Raw genomic sequence first — 22,095 nt, 5'->3', positions numbered from 1 at the left:
CCTTGAGATGTCTTCTTTTTTTGTTTGTTTTGTTATACTAAAACCAGGTTAAGTAATTCTGCATCTTAAGGCTGTCTCTTCACTGCATAATTTTATCCATGTTTTTAAAGTCTATGCTCCTCCATCAGACTTATTCGGATCATTTGCATGCTCAATTTGCAGCTAATACACTTTGCTAGCATCTCTTTTATTTAATGACATTGCTGCTTCACTCCGCAGTTTGCTCGCAGGTGAAGCATTGCGCCCCCTGCAGACAACAGTACTGCTTTATCTTTAAACTCACGACTCGGCTACCTCTTTTTTCTTTGTGACGAACTCAGTGAAAACAATGCAAAGACCAAAATAACAAAGATGAAGGAGTTAGTGCAAACTTTGTAACTTTCTCAGCTGTGTGAATATGTATGTGTGTGTTTTCATATGGAGATAAAGTGGACACAGTACTTTCCTATAAATGTGTATCGGTGATAAATGAACACCAATCTCTGGTTTTGAACATGCAATCCTTTCTAATTCATCTATGCCAAGGTAAAAATGCTCCTTCTCCTACACATACTTTGCTCCTCACGAGACTTATTACTGAACTTAAACATTTAAGAATACAATATTTACCACAACACATAATTAACGTGAGCTCCTTTGCATTGTGTTGCTGCAGATAATAATTTGATCTCATTTTTACTTGATGCTCCCTGATGACTGAGGCTGCCTCTTTGTTCCTCCTCTTGATTCTCAACCTCAGAACCTCGTGTCTGCAGCTGTCAGGAAACCAGCACAAGAGTTTGTCGGTAATTTGCCATGCCCTGTCGACTTCAGCATCAGGAAAAGAAGAATGAATACGTGAACTTCGTGTGGGGAAACGGTAACTTCAAAGATTTACACACCTCGTCGTAGTTCAAAAATACGTCTCCAGAGGGAAGAATATAAAGTTTTACTGTGAGAAAAGCGCCACGATTAAACAGGTATTCACAATTACTGACACCATGGCTTCATCATCATTAACATTTCATAAGATGTTACCTTTTCCTCTAGGATGTGATCAGGTTTCTTAACTCAAACTGTCTGCATGATAAATTTAAATTATGATAAAGACGGAAAGAAGCATTTTACATTTGGTTTGCATTTTTGGGACTGCAGATTGAACAGAAAACCTTATTTTCCATCTAAAATTCTCACAATTATTATTACAGTGACCTAAATCAGGAAGAAATTGTTTCAAAGGCAGACACTGTTCTCGAAACGTTTTGAATCTCATCCAAAAGTCATTTTCGATGTGATGAACTGGTCTGCCAAACTAGGTATTTAAGCGATTCATTTTAACCTGAAACTGCCCTGCTTTTATCTGTATGCTAGCTTCATTATTGCTCATCTAGTTGAACAATTACGATTATCGATTAATTTGATAATCTTGACATTCGTATTCTCCAGATGTGATGCATTGGCTAGCTTCAATGAGTGCGCTGTAGCTTTTAAAACATGCATGACAACTGGGATTCAAAGCTGTGTGGTTTGCAGCTCTGGGACAGACTCAGAGCCACTGATTGAGCTGTTCTTCATCATTAATATGAATGAATAGTTGCTGTTGTCCGGGCCGCTGTTACCAGGGAGGTGTCTTATGTAAGCAGACCGCACCTGCACATGTCATTGGGCCCAGTGTTTGTGATCATGTGATGTTGCAGATAAACAGATGTGCTGCAGATAAAGACGACTTCCTATACACGGCACCAGCGTCGGCCCAAAACGCTGTAATTTTCAGACAAACGGATCGAATGTGAGTCAGCTGCAGTAGTGTTAAGATGGGGCTGTTTAAGTGACTCAATCTTCAGTGTGTTTGCCAATCTTGAGAGCGTTCACACTATAACAAAAAGAGATTTGACTGAGAGAAAGACGGAGAGCGCCGTGACTGAGCCTAGCGCCCGTCCCCTGCAGCTATAAGCATCCTTTGTGCCGACTCTGTACTGACTGGTAGAGCGCACGCAGGTGTTTTTGAATTTAGCATATTTTTCACAGCTAAAGCTATAAGCAACGACACAAAGCTCTTGTTATTCTGGGATACAGCAGAGACGGAGTATGTGGCTCAATAAGCGTGCTCGATTAGCGCTGCAGTCAGCCAACCGGATTCTGACAGCCAAACATATATTGAAAATGTGCTAACTGTACACTGAATATTCCATTGGTGTTGTCACAAAACGAAAAATTTCAGGAAGAGACTCGATAGTAGACAATAGAATGCATTTCACATTAACATTAAACAATTGTATTTTCTTCTATATTACCATTTGGTGTATATTTGTATCTATGTAATCCCTCAGTCGTCCAGGTAAGTGCCATAAATGTGATTCTTTTAGCGTCAATACCTGATGAAATGAGTATCTAGTCTCAATACATGTTTTAGTATTGATTCATATCTGATTTTCAATACTCTGACATCCCTATATTGCATAAATACACTGACCGACCATACATTTTCTACCGTGGATATTAAAATTTGTGATGATACTGCTAGAAGAGATGCTATATTCAATGAGCAACAATGATGGAAGAGGTTACGGTTATACCAGAAACTCAAGGGCTGGCGGTTCAATTACCATTTTGACCTATAATGCATACTGTTATTGTGTCCTTGGGCAAAACCCTTCACCCGTAAATGTCAACCCTACAAGGAATCGGCCAGAACAAAGGATAGGACATTTAACAGGATTTTCTACTATAGACTGTGCTTCTATTTCATTTCATTCATTCACCACAAAGAGATTGCTTTCAGTAGTTACAGTTACTTTCCATTGACACATTCTCATAGATTATAATTACCGAGGTAGTTACGTAATGTGCAACCCTATAGCATATGCAGTATATCTCCATAAAAGAGGATACGACCGGACTCCACCTGTCACTATTATCCTGTTTTATTCCAGGAAACATGGATATCCGCCTCAGATTTCTCTACCAGGAGCAGCAGAGCAGAGCACAGTGAGCAGGAGAGCTCTGCATGCACATGGTGCCATCACAGGAATATTGAACACACAAGGCTAATAGCTTGACCTCCTCATCACTCTCCCCCTCAAACCCTTATTAAAACTGCTATTTGCTACCCACTTAGAGAGCATCTGAGGTGTTGCACGGTCATTTTTAGTGCTTTAAGATGAACTGGTGGAGAATCCTGTTGTAAGACCTCCGGACATCTTTGGACTTGGTGATTAAACTCTGATCCTGAGATATTAAACCAGACAGAGAGACAAAACCGAGCCAGTTTAATCGTACAATGGGCACTGCTAGCCCGGTACACGTGATATCTACCATCCATGTAGTAATCGTGTGCAAGACTGTATTATAATGCAGCTAGTGGTACAATACATGAAAGTCACACCTGCTATTTACTCCTGTCCATATTCTGTACTGTATATGCAAATAGTCACAGCTGCTATTGTACTGTACTGCACTGTATATAATAGTTAGGTAAAAATGTCTTCTTTTATGCCTTTTTGTATTTTGACACTATTCAGAGCATTCTAATATTGTAGTTAACTGGTTAGATTTAAGTATATATATATTTCTCTGCATTGCAATACTGGAATTTTCCCCATTGTGGGACAATAAAAGTTGATTCTCTACTGCAGCCATTCCCAAAGTCTGCTCTGTCAGTGCGAAGATGAGGGGGCTTAATACTGATATAAGTAAATATAAACGAATATCTTATCTAAAGTTGAAACTACATTTTATTTCCTGCTTGTAATGTGGGCAACATTTGGAAAAAGCTTGAAATTTTATACAGGTATAGATTTTAATACCAGACCGCAAACAGTACATCAGCCTTTACAATGAAGATTCACTCTATACTCCTTTATCATCTTCATATTATAATCGCAATCACGTACACCATAATGTCATTCGAGTTTCTTTCATTTTATGGTGCGGTCATATGATAAGCACTCAACACTTTTTATCACCGTATCATGCAAGAGACGAAATGTATAACTTCTCACTCCCATAAAAACCCCATGGATTTAATAGTATTGACATTAAATGGAATTACTTCACCTTATTCCCAAAATGTTAAGCGAAGTTGGAAAATGCCTCTTTTCTTGGCAGCTGTGCCTCTCGAAAGCACATAAAGAGATTATAAGCTACAGCAGTCAAGCTTGCTTTAAATGTTTACGACCAAAGAGGGAGAGAAAACCACCAGAAAAGCAGCTAGCCAGCGGCAGAGTAGTGACCCAGAATAAGTGTCCTCTTTGGTCTTAAATGACTGAGTTTTGCTCTAAACTCTGGACTTGTTATGTTGTTTCTTGTTGTTGTTAGCTTGTTTCTAGTCAAATACTTCAATGCTCAATCAGGGTTCCTAAACGATGGAGCAATGCAGTACGCCAATCAATACATTTTCTTAAGAGTCATGATCAACACAGTAAATATTATGTTTAGCTAATAATTAAAGATAAACTCATGTCAAGGCTCCAATGTCATCGTTGCACTTTCTCGTTACTTGCCTGGGATGCAGAATACACACTCTTCAGTATCATCAGTGAATCTCCCTATTTTCAAATGAGCATGATTGACAGGCAGATTAGCCAATAAAGGACATGCAAGGTCTGTCCTTATCACAGACAAAATAAAGGGAAAAAAAAGTATCACAGGGGACCGAAAAACCTGCCAAGCACTAGTCATAGATGAGATAAATTTCATTTTATTTGTAAATCATCGGTTCATAGGTAATGAATGAGCTCCATTTCACATGTGTCAATGAAAAGAACAGCTTTGATTGCACGATCATGTTTGGCCGGGCTTGAGACGCAACGGGGGAATGGGGACCAGACTGATATCAATCTGTATAAAAAATACAGAGAGATGTCATTTTGGATTTGCCAGGCAATTTCTTTACCCCACCACCATAATCTGGAATATACTCCAAGGACACAATCGCAATTTAATAATCTGGTAAAAAATCATCATCATTATTATATTTTTATACATTTATTTATTTATTTTTTCTTTGTCATTCTATTTATCTCAATATATCTACTGAGCTACTGTTCCCAAGTAATTTCCCTTGTACATCGTTAAAGTTTGTCTAAGTCTATAAACCATGTGTTGTATGCCCATTCCCCAACATGTACCAGCAGATGCAGTAATTGTTCCCTCAGCTGGTGACAAATTTCATGCCAACAAGAGCTTTGAGATAATTGACGCGTTGTTATTACTCTATGCTAAAATGTCCAAACCCGAAATAAGTAAAGTAAGCCAGTCAAAATGATTTGGAAACGCACAACCGAACACATACACATACAGGTACGTAAATTTATTCGAGTGTGCCGTGTGTCGTACAGTAATGTGTGTTATAATTGGACCAAAGCAAAAATTCCAATTCCCCCACCTGCACATTGAGTGGGACAAAATATGCAAAGTTATGCGGTGTGAGTGTCTGTTGAGCGGCTGCCTGTTTGCTGCATGACAAAGGGGAGGGGAGTACACTGAGGAGAACAGCAGTTGTGTTCAAACCGCTAACACAAGCCGCAGCTAATTAGCACTGCCCTGCCATTCCCTTTGAACTGGCTGAGGACAACCGGGAGCCATCACTGCTCTCTGTTCTCAGCAGAGTGCGGTTCTCCCCCCCGACCGCAGAACCGGCAGGGGCTCCGACCACCGAGGGTCAAAAAGAACGAAAGGCAAAGTACCCCCAACCTCTATATTGCACCTCGGGGGATCAGCCGTGACTTTTCCACATTAACTCCACCCTCAACAAAACGCGCAAACCGGCGATATGCAAGTTCAGATCTTTGCACTTACAGTATTTAGGGCGAGGTGACATTTTGAGGGTGTATACTTCTCCTTCACGTACACAACGCAGATGTTAAGGGGATACAGGTAGCGCTTTGGTTATTCTCGGCTGGCGTACTGCAGATCGTTAACTCTATCCCCCCGTGTACTCGAGGTAATTAATAGTTTGACACTATACAATATACAAATGAAACAAGAAGCTGATGTGATGTAGTGGTGCTGTATTTTGGACGTGGTTTTATGACCCATTTTACATTTGTTAGAACACTGACAATTATATTACAACTCCAGATAGAGCGTTTTTGTGTTACACTGGGGTAACATCATTTCATTCCTTTGCCCGGTTAATCACTTCATAGGAGATTCTTGGCGGAGTTGAAGTGGGCTGTTACATAATTAATAAAAGATAAATTTCATATTTTGCTGCGTATTAGGGGAATCGTTTTTGTTTTAACTCTAGTTTAAAGCATTCGCTAAGCCCGACAGAATGATAGATTATGTCCAGAGATTTACCATGGCAGCTATGGTGTGATCATCTTTCATTTAGGCCTATATGACAGATGGTGGAAACAGACGGAATGCAGTACAAATATTCAATGTTCACTTTTTGTTTGTTGAAAGGTATTTGCTGCTAAACGGAAAATCTTATGCTCTGAAACTATCACTACACAGCTAATATATTACGTTGTGATAAAAATGTAGTGTTGATGAAAGGGGCATTATGTAATTTTTGTTGTAGAAGAGCGTCTACCCCATGTCTGTCTTCCTGGAATGTTCCACAGTATCTATCCCCATGGAGACAAGCAGGCAAGTGACAACAAAACAAACAAAATTACAAAGTTACTGAGGAGAAGCAGCCCTGTTCAGAGTAATAATGCATGCTAATTTTCAAGGTATTTCTTTAGCAATAAAATACTGTAACTGGATAAATGGTAAATATACAAGGTGTTCATGAATTACAAAGGGGATTGATAATATATATATTAATCAGATTTGTTCTACTGTACTCAGTGGTAATAAAACTTTTCAATTACTTTGCATCTTTGGTCAATTATTGGTTCATTTTTCTACCACAAGAGCTCAATTACTGCACGTCTACCTTGACCTTTTGACTGAATATGTGGCACCACAACTGCAGAACTTTCAACCAACCAGTATTTTCCAGTAAGATGGTGCCCCTCCACATTGAGCTTTACATGCAAGATATGGGATGAATGTAACAGATGCGATTGCAACCGTTGACGAGGCTACGCTACCATGAACATTGTCTTGATGTGCCTCGTGTGTTGTCTTGAGGTGTTTTAAATGCAGTAAAAACACTTTGGAAAGCACTGAGTACAATAGAACAAGTCTGATTAAGATGTTATCAGTTGAGACTTGTAAATTCTAATGAGACTTTATGGACAACCTGTATATTTTTAATGTCAAACTGCAACATTCTACGCAAAGCAATAACATCTCCAAGGAAACAAGTAGTTGGCAGACACTCCAACAAGATAATTTTAATTTTTATTTAGTATGTGTGTATCGGTAACAAAAGGAAACCATAAACGCGGCATGCTTATTCATAAATGTTGATGTGTAATGTAATGTTTATGAGCGGAGACATCTATATTTTAAGAAATTTATAAGATATGAATGTTTAAAATATCTGAAATGACGCCACCCGGTCTGAGATGGATACGCATTTAGCGGCGATATTTTATTGATACACAAACATCATACGGCGTTTTAAAAATGTTGCTGTTTTCATACATTTAGTTTGGAAAGTTGAGGAAGCGTGCAGTGTCTGTCGTAACACTGCACTGTGTCATGTTGAATGCACGAGACAGACAGGAAACCAGGGAACTCTAAAATCACTCTTGCGTATCTTCTCCAAGTCAGACTATAAATAATGTCCCTGTCAGTCCATTTACATACGGCACGCAGCCCCTATACCTGATCCCCACGCTACCTTCACTGTCAGTCATACTTTGAGATGATGACACATTTCTAGGACTACGCACAACAAAGCAGCACAACTATGGACAGAAATCGAATTGTGATTTTCCTGACAATTGGGATTAGATTTGCAATATATTCTGGATTCTGTTCAGAGTGCAAACAGCAAAAAACTCCTGTAGATTAACATTTAAGAGAAGACCATGCATTTCACAACATCAGATCTCAACTACAGGTACAACGAGAGCCTTTGTGATTTGATAATTGTACACGCTCATGAAAAATCCAGACTCTTCACACATATACTATAGTTGAAGAGGAAAGCTTACTAACGCTCCACTTTCAGGTAGTTTGTAATACTTGCATTCATTTGAAAATCCCTGTCTTAATTTCACTTGGTGTTAAAACGTCTGCACACTTGTTATCCCAGCACATCTGCCTCTGTAATAAAGAGAAGCACAAAAACAAAACACAAAAGAAATGCAATTCAAATCTGACCTACTTCTTCCCCACACCTGTATAGCGTTCACGGTCTCCTCTCTAGCAAAATTCCCATCGTGCTCCATATCTGAAAAAGTGCTGATGTGCCACTGCTAATGTAATACTTTGGGAGTGGTTATTGCTGACCCCAGACGGAGGTAAAAGCTGCAGTTGCTCACTCAGTCAATAGAAAAGCGTACCTGATATCAAGCCCTGAGGTGCATTGTGGGATTGGACATCACCCTCCCAGCCAGCCCGTCAACAAGGAGTCCAAGAGCTGTGAGTCTAATCTCTTTTGACAAGGAAACACCACCTAGGAAAGAAATACATGGAATTACTTTGAACGTCGACCAACAACAAAATTCGGAGGAAACGTGTTAGTTTAAAGGTTCACTGTGTAATTTTTGTTTGTTAGAATGGTCTGGTACCACCTTTTTGTATCTGTAGAGATGTTATAGCTTTGCCAGGAATGTTCTTTTCTTGCATTTATTCAACTACAAATGTTTCTGTTGTTAAAAAAAGACTTACATTGTTACTGTGAGTGGACTTGCATCTCCACAGATCTGACCTGTTTCATCTGCTTGTTTCTATGGCGAATGTGTAATGCCAAAGAGACAAGCAGGAAGCAAACCGTCCACCATAAATGTTACTTTTAATATGTTAAAGAAAAACCTCAATTACGAGATAGATAATATTTTTAGATTAAGGGTGCACTATGTAATCTTTCTGTCACCTGCTTGGAGATGCTATTTGCTTGGGATGTTCCACAGTATGGCATTAAACGTATCAATCTCTATGGAGACGAGCAGGTGCCGCCACTAGGCCAAATTACAGACAACGCTGTGGAAATGTGACTCCGCTTACAGTAAAAATGTGTTTTTCAAGGCGTTTCTGAGCAATAAAAAACACCTGTAACCTCACACATGCAAGACTTAAAATATTAATGCTATACCATGGGACATCCAAAGCACAGCACTAACATCTCCATGAGACAAGCCTCCACCTGAAAAGTTACTTAATACAACTTTAAAGACGTTATATTCAGCGAAATCAACTGTTTAATGTAGCAGAATTGGTGAGTAAAAATCCCTTGTAATAGTGACATTTTACAAGTACCAAAAAAAGAATCATTCCTCTAAGTCTCTAATCTAAAATGGGCCCAAAGATTTCCAGCTGCTTGGCCACGTTTGGGGATGTTCATTATCTATTCCTCGACAGCACTTTGGCGAAGCAAAGAAAACACAACTCTACACACAAGAGGAGCAGTCATACATTCATAATCTCATTGACGGAGCTTGCTTCCCTTTTCCACTTGGCAGCTTTGGGCGCGATACGAACGCTGATCTGATTATGAAACCAACGAGAAAGCAACATAAACAGCAGGAGCAGCAGGCACCAGCACGGGCAGGGACAGAGCCGGAGATACCGTGACTGTGGATGTGTGGCCCGACATTAATATTTCACTACATCATCGAGTGGGGAGCACCGAACAAAAGAGTAAAGGGGGACGAAATGAAAAATTAATCATATTTTGACAATGCCTTGGAATTTATCTGCGCAAAAACCAAGAGAGAGACGCAGCTCCCACGTGTGATGAGATTTAACTGGGAAAATACTGTATAGTGGATAAACATAGCTCGAATATCAAGACAAATGAGGACAAGCCTTTGGAACTTACTGAGTTTAATAATATAAGTTTTGTTCTCAGTCTTACACTCCGCTGGGTGACAAAATACCACATAGGTTGAGTCTGACCACGTGTGCAATTCTTATTCCTTCACGTATAATAATCCTGTAACTATCTATACTTAACCAATGCTTGTTTTGGTCCTATTACTCAATGTCTGGAACAACAAAACGTTATGATAATGACGATATTTGATAATATGTTTGACAAAAAATAGTAGTAGTAGTTTAATATTTCATCGGTTGTGGTGACACTTAGTTACTTTCAAGTATCTGTGAAATATCAGGGCAATAATCTCACTAAAAAGGTAAAAACTCTCACTCAATTGTCTGATATTGAAGAACATAACCTATAAGACAAACTATTCTTATATTTTGCATGTTTTTAGTGTTAAAGCCAACCACAGATGGGCAAAGCATGAAGTTACACCTTGTGCCAATACATGAAAAAAGTACAATTTTAAAACAGCTTTTTTTCCCACTTTGTTGCAGACTAACAGTGCGCAGCAATCTTCAAATATTTAATTTCTACAAGTTCAGCTTTCCCTTCTCAGTTGGAATTCTGACCTCATTTACATATCAACAATGGAATATAACAAAAAGCAGAATTGTTGTAGCCAGACTGAAAGAGTTACCCCCAAAAAATAATTTCCACCCACATGTGAAGGTCCACATGCCCCTTTAAAAAGCTATTTTCTGTTCAGTGGAGAAAGCGACTGCCAAGGTCACAAGCCTTCAGGTTCTCACTTGTCCCTAAAATTCAAAACCAGCTCCCTGACATGTCACAGCTCTGCCCCCGCCCGAGAACAGGCGGCCCTGGGGAGATTAGCGTAGCATTGGCATTTGTCTGCAGAACGCCTTCATGCATTAAAAACATAGCTCTCCACTTAAGCTTATCCACTGTACCTCTATATGTAAGCGGGGGTGGTGTAGGACCTCTCACCCTCATAATCAAGTATTTATGACGCAAGCTTCTGCCTTTTAGATACGTCACTCCGAAGCCCTTCAATTCGTCTGGTGTCAGAGTTGAAGAAATGAAGAGCATATACTAGTTTAGAGAGCAGGTACTTCAATTTCCCTTCCTGTGTGTCCGGAATATTAACATTTATGCTCGGGTCTTGCTAAGAGGCTAAATTGAGATGTGTAACCGCAATGTGACACTATAAGGGCCGCAGACGAGACATAATGATCGTCAAGAACATCTCGTAACCAAACACAAATATTCGTATTCGCCACCAACAGACTGTATCAAAACAAATCAATTCTCTATTATGTTTTTCTTTCATTTTTCTCTTGTCATCCTTCCTGCTCGCTCTCCTCTTTTCCATCATGTGACATTCTCAGTGATTCATCGACATTCATCACCACGGCAAAACGAATACGTGGAAATGAAATGGACGCCGTGTTATCTAGTGCTCTCGTTGTAGCCTGGCATGGTTACGAGTGGAAACCTTTCTCAAGTTATGACCAAGCATGCATACAAAAGCAAAAAAAAAAAAAAGTTGCAAGGAATTTTTGACTTGGTTTTGATGGTGACGGTCAGTTATAGAGTGGTACGTGAACTCCTTCAGGTGGTACTTCAGGCGCACCTCTTCAGTTTGTGGGTTTCACTGATTTAGAGTTCACTTTATCCACTTTTTTGTCCTCCTTTGACTAATTTCTTGTTTAGAACTACAGTGCAAATGATGTAGACCTGGTTCAGCCTTAGATTAGACCTGGATTAGTCCTGCTATAGGTCTAGATCTGGTCATACTGAAAATTAAATCTTTTCTTTGGTGACACTTGGTAAAAAAAAAAGTTTAGGAGTCACTGAACAGCATTTCGCAACATTTCACAAGTCTGATAATAGTTTTAGTCATCAAACTTTATCTAGAAAACTTCAGTATTTATAAATCTGCACAATAAAAATAATCGTTGCTGTCCAGTCCAGTGATATATGCATTAGCTAACGTGCAGCCCTATAGCTTTTTAACTCAGCCATATTGAGTGTACGAGAATTTGAGAGCGTGGATGTGCTAAAAGTGTGATCTCAGGCCAGTAGGGACTATACACGTCGCAGTAACGTTTCAACATAGCGTGGATCAGCTGGCTTTTTCATGTGTCCAGCTAAAAACAACCCATTTGGTGAGAGTTGAAAAGTAAGTCACGTAAGAATCAGATATATCATTGTAGCTTTAGAAAACTGTTGGACGACACGTGAAGGCCGGCATTCAACACCAGAATAAAGCCCATTCCTCCTCCCCAATCGTCCCAAGAGAGATTTTCCAGTTAAGGTTCGCTCCTAAAGCATCACATCATTACCTGACCCAGCTTGATAAGTCTCGAGTTGGTTCAGGACAGGCCACTCTCACTTAATCTCCCACACGACTCCCTCTCTCTGTATCAAGAAGTCCATTTTTTCCCCAAGCCAGTCTGCACAAGGATCTCAAGTCTCTATTCCCTCCTCTCTCTTCAGACCTTTAGTGGTATAGGAAAAATCTCAGCACCGCAGAGCTCCAATGGCCAAAGGACATTCTCTGTCAAGCCATTATCCATCAGTGTGATTCCTGCTCTCCAGCTGAAACAGAGAGAGAGCAGGCCTAGTTTGCTGGGAGCTGTGTAACACTATATTGTATGACAGCAGAGATGGACAATGCCCCCATTCTTACTTCAATACATTTATTGTGCAGACGTCTTAGCCTTGTGTAAACTACTGGAACAAGCTAGCTACCAAGACACAGCACAAGGGGAGTGATGTTGACAAAAATGTGTACCTTGATTTTCTGTTTTCTGTCTCTTTGTTTTTGGGAATTCATATTACCATAATCAGAAGATATTTTGGCAAGGCAAGTGTGTATTTGTATAACACAATTTGTACACAAAGTAATTGACGGTGCTTTAAAGAGCAAGAAAGACTTTAAAATCACAATACAACAAATCAAAACATAACAAATCATCATAAAATGAACATTAAAGGAGAAGAGTGCAGAAAAAAAACAACTTTCAGTCATATGCACAGCTAAACAGAAACATTTTCAGCCTGGATTTAAACATTGTCAAAGTAGAGGTCTGTCTCACATCTTCAGGAAGACTGTTCCAGGTTTTAGCTGCAGGAAACTGAAGCACTGATTCCACATGTTTAGTCCTGACTCTGGGCACCAGCAGGAGGCCGGTCCCTGGAGTCCTCAGAGTGTGAGATGGTTCATATGGCACTAACATGTGGGAGATGTACTTTGGTGCTAGGCCATGGAGAGACTTGTACACAAGCACAGCTGCTTTAAAGTCTATTCTCTGAGCTACAGGAAGCCAGTGCAGGGAGCTGAGCACAAGAATTATGTGCTCGTACTTCCTGGTCCTAGTCAGGACCCGAGCAGGATGTACTGCAGCTGTCTTAAGGCTCGTTTGGAGAAGCCAGTGAGCAGGCCGTTACAGTAGTCTAACCTACTGGAGACAAATGCATGGATAAGACTCTCCAAGTCTGGTTTTGACAGTGTACCTTTGATTTTTGCAAAGTTTTTTAGATGGTAAAAAGCAATAGTGGGCTAAAACATGTCTCTGAATTATTAGTTGATCTAAAATTACCAGCAAAAGTGCAGAAATATCACTGACCATTGCTTTAAAGAACAACATACTTTTTGAGTTTTTTTTTTTTTTTTTAATAACCAAAACCCCAATATATAAATTATGCATACCTTCAAAACAACAATATACATTATTTAGTGTATTGCCCACACAGGATCTGCAATGGACTCCTAACGCCCAAGTAATTTAATCTTTTAGGGAGGAGGTTCACTAAATGACATCAAACTCCAACTAAAAAGACAATTTGAATGCATATATAAAATCGGTCCCCAGACTTATAAAAAATCTTATAAAAAAAGTGTTTATTCCTTATTGCACTTTAAGTTGGCAGAGTTTTCACACCTTCTGAAAAACTTGCACAAAATCGTATTTTCAGTCTGTCAAGTCCCACAGAGGCGGCCATGATGTATGTGGCCTATAAATTGTACAAGAGTCCGTTGCTGCGGTGAGAAATGATAATATTTCTTTATTGCCTGGAGCATGCAGCGATGTGGCTAATACTGTATAGATTAGAACAGTGGGCTGAGATGAAAGCACGCACGCCTCATTAAAATTATAACAGCAATGGGGATTTTATTTAGGAAAGGTGGGTGGAGATCCTCTTGGAAAACTCTACACATAAGGTATAACGTTAATGTGTTCTGATGACCTAATTAACAGTATTTACACTAATATCCTTCGATCAAACTGGGGAAAACTGCTGCTTTAGAACCAGCTGGTCACCTCTCAAATGAAACTCCTGTCAACATTCAGTTTCTTCAGTGAATAACTTTAGCAAATAGTGGCTAACCAGCATGTCTCTAGGCATCACATAATTTTGACACACTTGCATCTTTACACTTGCAAATTTTGCCTATTCTTAGCGCATCAACTTTGACAACAAAATCTTCATGTCCTATTTTAGACTTAAGTGAAAGACTGAAGACTCAAAAAAACACAATTTACATCTGAACGATAAAAAAAAATAAGGTTAAAAAAGTATGAAGGTAAGTGGTCACATTTTTATATAGCGCTTTTCCACCTTCAATGCACTTTACATCAAGGCTCCACTCACCTATTCACACACGCATTCAAACACCAACGTACACAGACATGGGGGGCGAGGAGGGTTAAGCGTTTTGCACAAGGACACAACAACAGTATTCATCTGTGGGAGCTGGAATCGCACTGTCAACCTGTGGATCTGACGTTCAATCAATGATGTTTATATCGAAAGCAGGATTTAAACCGCCAACCTTCGGATCAAACAAATATAAATCAGTATATATATATATATATATATATATATATATATATATATATATATAATAGGATACACAGAACAAAAGGTGAGGGGTGAATAAATAAAGGTCTCACATGTAAACGCAGTGATCGTAATGTTTTGCCTGATAGGTGGGCTGACATATACTAAAAAAAGCTACAATTAAAATGGAAAATCTTCTTCGTTGACGTGTTCATGAGACCCAACCCACTCCCTTTTACCCTCTTACCTGAAAAACAAATCAAGCCTTGAGTCACATATGGATTTCAGTGAATGCATTCATAGTTTATTGCGTGTTATGTCCTTCTCTGATATCGACAAAATTATGGCTATTCTAGAAAGTGCGAGCGAGTAACCAAGGAGCCGTGGTAACAGGGCTGTATCCCACCATGCAGGTCGATCGCTTACTTCCTGTTGATACACTGATGCACGTCACACCGATCGTTCTGCACAACAGATTTTATGTTTTCTTCTTTACGGTTTAAGAAATACAGTTGCAGGATGTATGACCTTCTCAGGGTGTAAATGTGTTTTGTGTGTAATTGTGTAACTAATTGTAACTATCCCTTTTTTATGGTCATTCATTTGGATTTCATTGGTTCTGCGATAAGATCATTCACAAGGAAACAGTAAAAGCCTGAATCTAGAACATAATCCGTGACAGTTTATCATTTAGAAATGGGACTAAATGTATCTTCTGTCGTACAAATAGCCAATCAAATCATGGGTCTTCTAAGCATATTATGGATCACTAAACATTGCTAAAACACGCTAACATTCTGGCTGAGTCTTGCCTTTCCAAATATGAGACTAATTTACTTTTATTGTAACCCTGCGGAGAAATGTCTTCTTGTGCTTTCATGTTATTTTTCTATTTCTTTAGCAGGGTAAAGGGGCTTCTAAAGACAATATTTTTGCCGAGATTGCACCAATTACCAACAACTGTGATCACTGTGGCGGAGACACAGACTGGCTATAAAGCAGAGGCAGCTGTAGCGGGCTTATTAAAGGACACTCCCAATGTCACCATGACTCAGCTCTGGACAGACTTCTGCTTCTGCTGTATGAAGTGTGGCCTGCTCACTGTCAAATCTGAGAGTACCATCCCATCTTCTACAAACCCACTACCTCTGTCACACTAATTACTATATCCACTTCAAAATATGACAGAAGGAACCATTGCTTTTTAGGCTCAATAACAAGTGCAAGTGTGTTTTTTGTAACACTTTTTTAGGCGCTTTACCTGATTTTTACTGTCTTGGAAAATGGAACTATTTCATTTTAAAAGGTGCAGTGGTCCAAAGTTATTCCTCACTTTGCCTTATGCATTCCAAGTATCTAAATTATTCACTGCAATGAGTTTATAAATGCTTTTCACAACTTTCAGAGGTCAGAGCGGAATTTTCTCATCATGGTGAAGATAACAACTAGCATGCTAACACGCACCTCTTGATAATCAAACAATAAAGCACATTATAATTCAGTGCAGGCAGTACATAGCAGATTTATTTATATATCTGTACTGGGCAGGGCTCTAGCTTTCACGGGGCCCTAAGCAGAATTAACTGTCGGGTCCCTTGCCATGTGTCCATATTTGACCAAATTAAGATAATGTTGTCATCATCTCAACCTGTTGCAAAAAGTTAGCAGTATAAAGACATGTAATGCAGGAGGGTCTGGAGAAAAATTAAATTCTAGAGAGTTATTTCCTGATTTCTTGTGCATTTTAATGTGTCAGTTGGTTAAAGTGGGTTTACATTTATCAGTTCTTTGTTATAAAATGCTGAATTGGTTAGAGTAGCCAAAAGATGCATTTAAGTAAGAGTACGCTTACTTCAGAATCATATTAACTAAGAAGTATCAGTGATCCAAGTTGGAGAAGCATAAGAGAAACTCTGGATATAACATCAGATTTAAATTCATCAGCTCATTTTAAGTCTGTGTAATTGGACTGAACATTAAATAATGCACAAAAACTGGCCAATCTAAAGAACAGACCACAAAAAGACTCACGTTTGATTCTAGGATCACATTATTTTGATGTTTATTGTTAGGCTTTGGATGCAGAGTTGAGTTAGGCAACATAAATTTGCAGACATAATTAGCAAAAATGTCATGTAAATGCGCATATTAATGACCATTTAGAACACATTCAGGAGTCATTCACAGGTCGTTCATTTAGATGTAACAAAGACGTTCCAGCATAATCAGCGTTGTTAGTGTGACAACAGAAGCGGTAACCTGCATTAGCTACACTCACATCATCTCACAGTTTAGAGCACAAAAGGATCAGCCACAACCAAAAACAGCCAGGGTAATAAACGGACTCCCCTGCTGTCTTTGTGTCTCTGATATGTGTCCTGTCTGCATAATTACACACGTCCAGCTTCACAGTGGTGTAAAGCGGTGACATAATTCCAGTCCTCTCTAAAAGTCTCTCTTTCCCCAGAACAATCTTCCTCCGGGGATGTTTGTGCACGGTCCCGTCCTTTAGATAAACTTAACTTCACTAACTTTTGGTTGAAGAAAAACACCCATTCAAATAGATCAATGATGTGCGCAACCGGAGCACACCTTGAGGGATGGAGGGCCTTCACACCGGTGTAAACACACAGCAGTCCACACCACTGCCCGACTCAAGAACAAATGTAAGCAGCACATATTTAGCTACTGGAAATAAAACACATCTAATCATTTTAGAGGCGTATTTAGACTAGTATAAACACCTGAGTGCTGTTTAGTTCCCCCCTCAAAAAACCCTTTCCGATCATTATTTTCAATATAAATGTATGGGCTCTTGGGGGCCCTCTGGTGGCCTCGGGGCCCTAAGCAGCTGGTTAGTCCGCTTATAGGCTGGGATACATGGGGAAAAACTCTGGTACAGGCCCTTTAAACCTGTATGTTAAACATTTGAGCTGTAGTTGGTTGAATAATTAACATCTATTAGCAACTATGAATATTATCTAATACTAACTATGCTTAATATATGTTTTATACATTACATAGCCACATTTCTCATATATGGGCCACTTAGAAAAAGGTTTGCTGATTATGCTGTTTTAGAGTTTAAGGTTTATTAGGATATTTTTACGTAGCAATATATCATACTTAAAAATCCGTTATCTTGAATCCCACAAACGGAATTCCAAAGAGCATTCCTCTTACTACTCTGACGCACTCCACGTGTCAGCACTTTGATTAATGACTTGATTTACACCTTGAATCTTATACTGTGAAATATCAATCATTTAGCTCATGTACCCCAGCCACTACACCATACTGCATGTGTTCCTCCGCCCAGAGTCTAATTACATTGAACTAATAGAGGAGCATGAATAGCAATGCCCCGAAACGCCATACATATCGACGACCTGTCACTAAAAGCACACCTAATGTGTTTAAATACATTAGTTATATCCTGTTTATTCACCACTTGCAATATTCCCAGAGTCATCCGAGGACAGAGCCGTGAGAGGGAGGTGATTATAAAAGAGAATAGCCATTTTTTTTTTGGTCGGATCCATTAGAGCTAATCTAGAACGGCATCGCACCTCCCATCGCACTCGTCTGCTTTACCTGAAAATGAAAAAAAAGCACTTAAAGGAAAATTGCTTGTAGGAGCAGTCTGTTTAAATAATTAGCGTTTTATTAGCTTCCACAAACCTTTGGCATTAGAGGTCACAGCGAGATGAATGTCCATGTGTTCCCCCGGCCAATCAATACTCATGAATTCGTGCTGGCGGCCATGGATACCGAGCAAAGAGGTGGGACCAGAGAGAGGCTTGGATCATCACAGACTCCATCACAGTTATAAGGCAGTTATAAGAGTTAGGTTATTTTTATGGCGTCTCTCAAAATCACACCGGATATCATGACCCTGTTTCTCTGCAGTAATTTATATTCCAACACTTTTTTTTCTATTACACATTTTGACACATTCTGGACTATGTAAATCTATATATCAAGTTGCTTTGCACTGTGTTGGGCAAAAAAAATGATTTATCAAATTGTAAGTTCAGATGGATTTACATGGAAGAAAACTGATTTGGTTTTCCCCACTTTTTTTGCACTGGAAATTGCTTTGAAAATGCGAGAAAGATGATGTGCTCTTCCTTTGTGTCCTTTACGAAGAACAGAAAAACAAAGGATTTGAATCGGCTCCTCTGAAATCAGTGATGTTTACAGTGACATTTAGCTTTTATGCTGAGTTTAAGCCTTTTGTATTTACAGTCCACAGTGGAAATGATCATTTTAGCCAAATAGAGCTTACTATTTACAGCACTGCAACAGCAACTGAAACAATTATATAGTTATATACTTTTTTGTTTTGACAGTTTTTCTGTTGTTTGTACATTTTTAGTAAAAAGGAGGAAAAAAATATATCATCTATTTTATTTTTTACGTAAAATCACCCAGCCCTAGTGTGGTAGTTAACAAGTGTTTTTATTGCTCTAAAATACATTGAAAGACATCACAGTGAGCAGGTTCGCCTCTTCACAGATCTGACCTCTAACTCGACCTGGCGACATAAACAGCTTTTCTCCGCGGTGATGGAAGACAATGGAAACCAGGTGAAAGATACTCCTCTCAAAAAGTTGCACGGTACATCATTAAAATCCCTGCATGTATCAAATTAAAAGTGGAACTCTATATCTGCTTGTTAATTACACTAATACTTTCAAAAGAAGTGCAGCCTTTTTTAGATCAAAAGTGGAGACACATAACAGACAGAAAAGTAAAAAGAAAAAAATCAGGCCAAGCTTGCTGTCAAAATCTCATTACTGGCTCCAAAAAATCTTTAATTTTTGTGAAGGACCCAAATGTTCTGAAGAGAAAATTGTTCATACTTTTGGAGATATGATCCAAAACACATAGTAGGTCACGGCTTAAAGAACTAAACATCAAACACGGTGGTATGGTCGCAGTCCAGAGCTTCTGGCGAGCGATAAAAGATTCAACTAAGACTTGCAGGGAGTATATATAAATAATAAAAGTACTTGTGTTTGAATGTGTTTGCGGTTAGACTACAAAATACAAGTACAGGCTTTTGGTGCTTGCTTGCGGTTGGGCTATGCTAGTTTATACTTATAGGAGTGGGGAATCTGTGAGTGAGCGTTTTGGGCTAAAATTGATAAAATGATAATTCCAATTTCCGGTATGAAACATATCATAGCCTCTTCAGACAGTGCGAGCAGACAAGAGCGATTTCATGCAGGGCTACAAATCACTTGAGTCTCGGCATTAGCAAAAACAGAGCTTGAGACGGGCTATCGGAGAAACAGCAGGGCCACTTTTGTATAAGGAAAAAAACAAGAAATGAAATCCTGTGTTGCTGCAAATGTAGCTTTCGTAACTTTGCAGGCAATAAACATACTATTTATTATTTCATTTTGTCTTCTGAGGTCAGTGTTTTAGGTAGACTGTTGTTCCATAGAAAAACAAAATCAGATATACAATTACGCCAAAGCAGATGAATGTCAGTGGGGAACTTAAACTATTCTTAATACTGAGAATTGTATTGAAGAAAACTGCCTGCGGTGTAATAAAATAAAAGATTTTTTTTTTTCTATTAGTGGGGTCTGCTTGCTCTCTACAGTGGTCCAAACAAAAACCTGTGTTATGTGAATAAAACTAATAACCAACCAGCAGTAGCGTCTCCTTCTGTATTTTTTATTTTTTCCCCCGTTCGGCTAAACCACTTTGAAAACTTCCAATCTCGTTTGATCTCAGAAGATATGCAAGGTTGGACATGGTTTATACTAGGACGGGAGACATCGGGGAATACGAAATGGCACGTTGGGGCGGCGGTGACTCTAATACTGTTGGGTCCTTGGGCAAGACACTTCAACCACATTGCCCGGTGTTTAAGTGAGTGATTGGTGGTGCTTGGAGGGACGGATGGTGCTGTCTGGCAAGCTCGCTTCTGTCAGGCTACCCTGGGAACTCGCTTACCGCCAAATATGTAATAATAACGCACAGATTTGTAAGGATGTTCTAACAGGTAATACACACGCCGTCTAACAGTACAAACACTTATTACTATGCAGGTATGGACATAACCACAATCATCTGGACCTTGATGTCAGTGATTGCTCATTTGTGATTATGTTAAGCAGAGTCGCCCTTGACCTTTTCGGCAGGTCCAAATTGAAAATGCATCGGACAGAGCCAGTGTAATCGTGTGAGTAGCGGTGTGATTTATGGCTCCCTTGTGCATACTGCTCATAAAACATGCTGTCAGTCTTTTATATCACACTCCAGCTATACTTTTCTGCTAGAACAAAAAAGCACTTATGGATTAGATTTCACATTTACCTAATTCCCAAAGGATATCTGCACATTTGGAGCCATAATCCCGTTTGGAGACATGTCTACAAGTCCGACATACGTATATTGCATTTTAGCAGAAATCGTCCATGACTTGGAACAATATGAGCTGCAGCAGGGTGAATAATAATGCAATAACAAAATAGGAAAACACAGACATGAAAAATGAGCCTAATTTAGCCCACCTTGTGATTGTGCGACACAGTGTGAGGTGGCGTCGCGTACTGCATGCCTAATACCATTACCACATGGCATCATTTCAGTAATAGTGACACTTTGATCATCTCCTGAAGCCGTAATAGTAAAAGACAGCTCTGATGGTCTAAATGAGGCTGTTACAACTACCTCACTTGGCCCATTGAGCTTTAACCTGAGAATGCAAATCGGCTTCATGAAAACCAAGTGATTTCATGGTTCACCGGTGGCTACATAAGCATATGCTCAGCAGGAAAATGCATTATACCAGGAGCACACATGAAATTCACCTCTTTAAGTAACATTTGTAATTTTCCAATCATATTACAGCACCGCATACTTGATTTATGGTTTAAAACATTGGAGCGAACAGGGTATTTTGCATAGCTGTAAAGTGTGCCACTATATGTGCAAAAGCCCGGGTTCTCTGTTCACAAATTCAAGCATGAAGATTACAAGAGCTTAGTGAGTTAGCATTAGCATATTCTGTTCTACACAAGCCTTTAAGCAGGTTTAGACGACAGTAATGGGACAGAGGTTAAGTTATTGAACATTTTCAACATTTAGACGTGTGTGTGGCACAATCCATTAAATGTTTTATTGAAATGAACACATTTGTAAAGATGTGGAAAATAATTTTGAATGTGTACTTACCACTATCAAAGTAGGAGGCCTCAACAATTTGACTAAGCCCCGAGCACATGCATAATTTGCTAAATGGATGTGACATCTCGTTGGTAAACAGAGGTGGCTCTATATGAATCATTGTAGCTAGCCAGATATTTTCTGCAAACCTGCAAATAATGTCAGAGTTGTGCCTGAGCTGTGCCAGTGCTGTCACTTTGACGGGTTGTGGAGGTGGAGTGCAGCAGTCA

The 22,095-nt window shown here is 39.3% G+C and overlaps 1 protein-coding gene across 1 annotated transcript in view; it reads right to left on the bottom strand.

Moving 5' to 3' along the window:
• lrfn1 (leucine rich repeat and fibronectin type III domain containing 1) overlaps nucleotides 1-22,095 on the bottom strand; it is a 148,561-nt gene that overhangs the window by 21,275 nt on the left and 105,191 nt on the right. Inside the window, exon 3 of the mRNA XM_033977668.2 lies at nucleotides 8,391-8,503. The gene's annotated coding sequence lies outside the window, so the exon portion shown is untranslated. The remainder of the gene's footprint in view (nucleotides 1-8,390; nucleotides 8,504-22,095) is intronic.

This window comes from Periophthalmus magnuspinnatus, chromosome 13, assembly GCF_009829125.3.
Source record: "Periophthalmus magnuspinnatus isolate fPerMag1 chromosome 13, fPerMag1.2.pri, whole genome shotgun sequence".
Taxonomy (NCBI): domain Eukaryota; kingdom Metazoa; phylum Chordata; class Actinopteri; order Gobiiformes; family Gobiidae; genus Periophthalmus; species Periophthalmus magnuspinnatus.
Note: the sequence above shows the minus strand (reverse complement) of the source record. Positions and strands in the feature narration are given on the sequence as shown.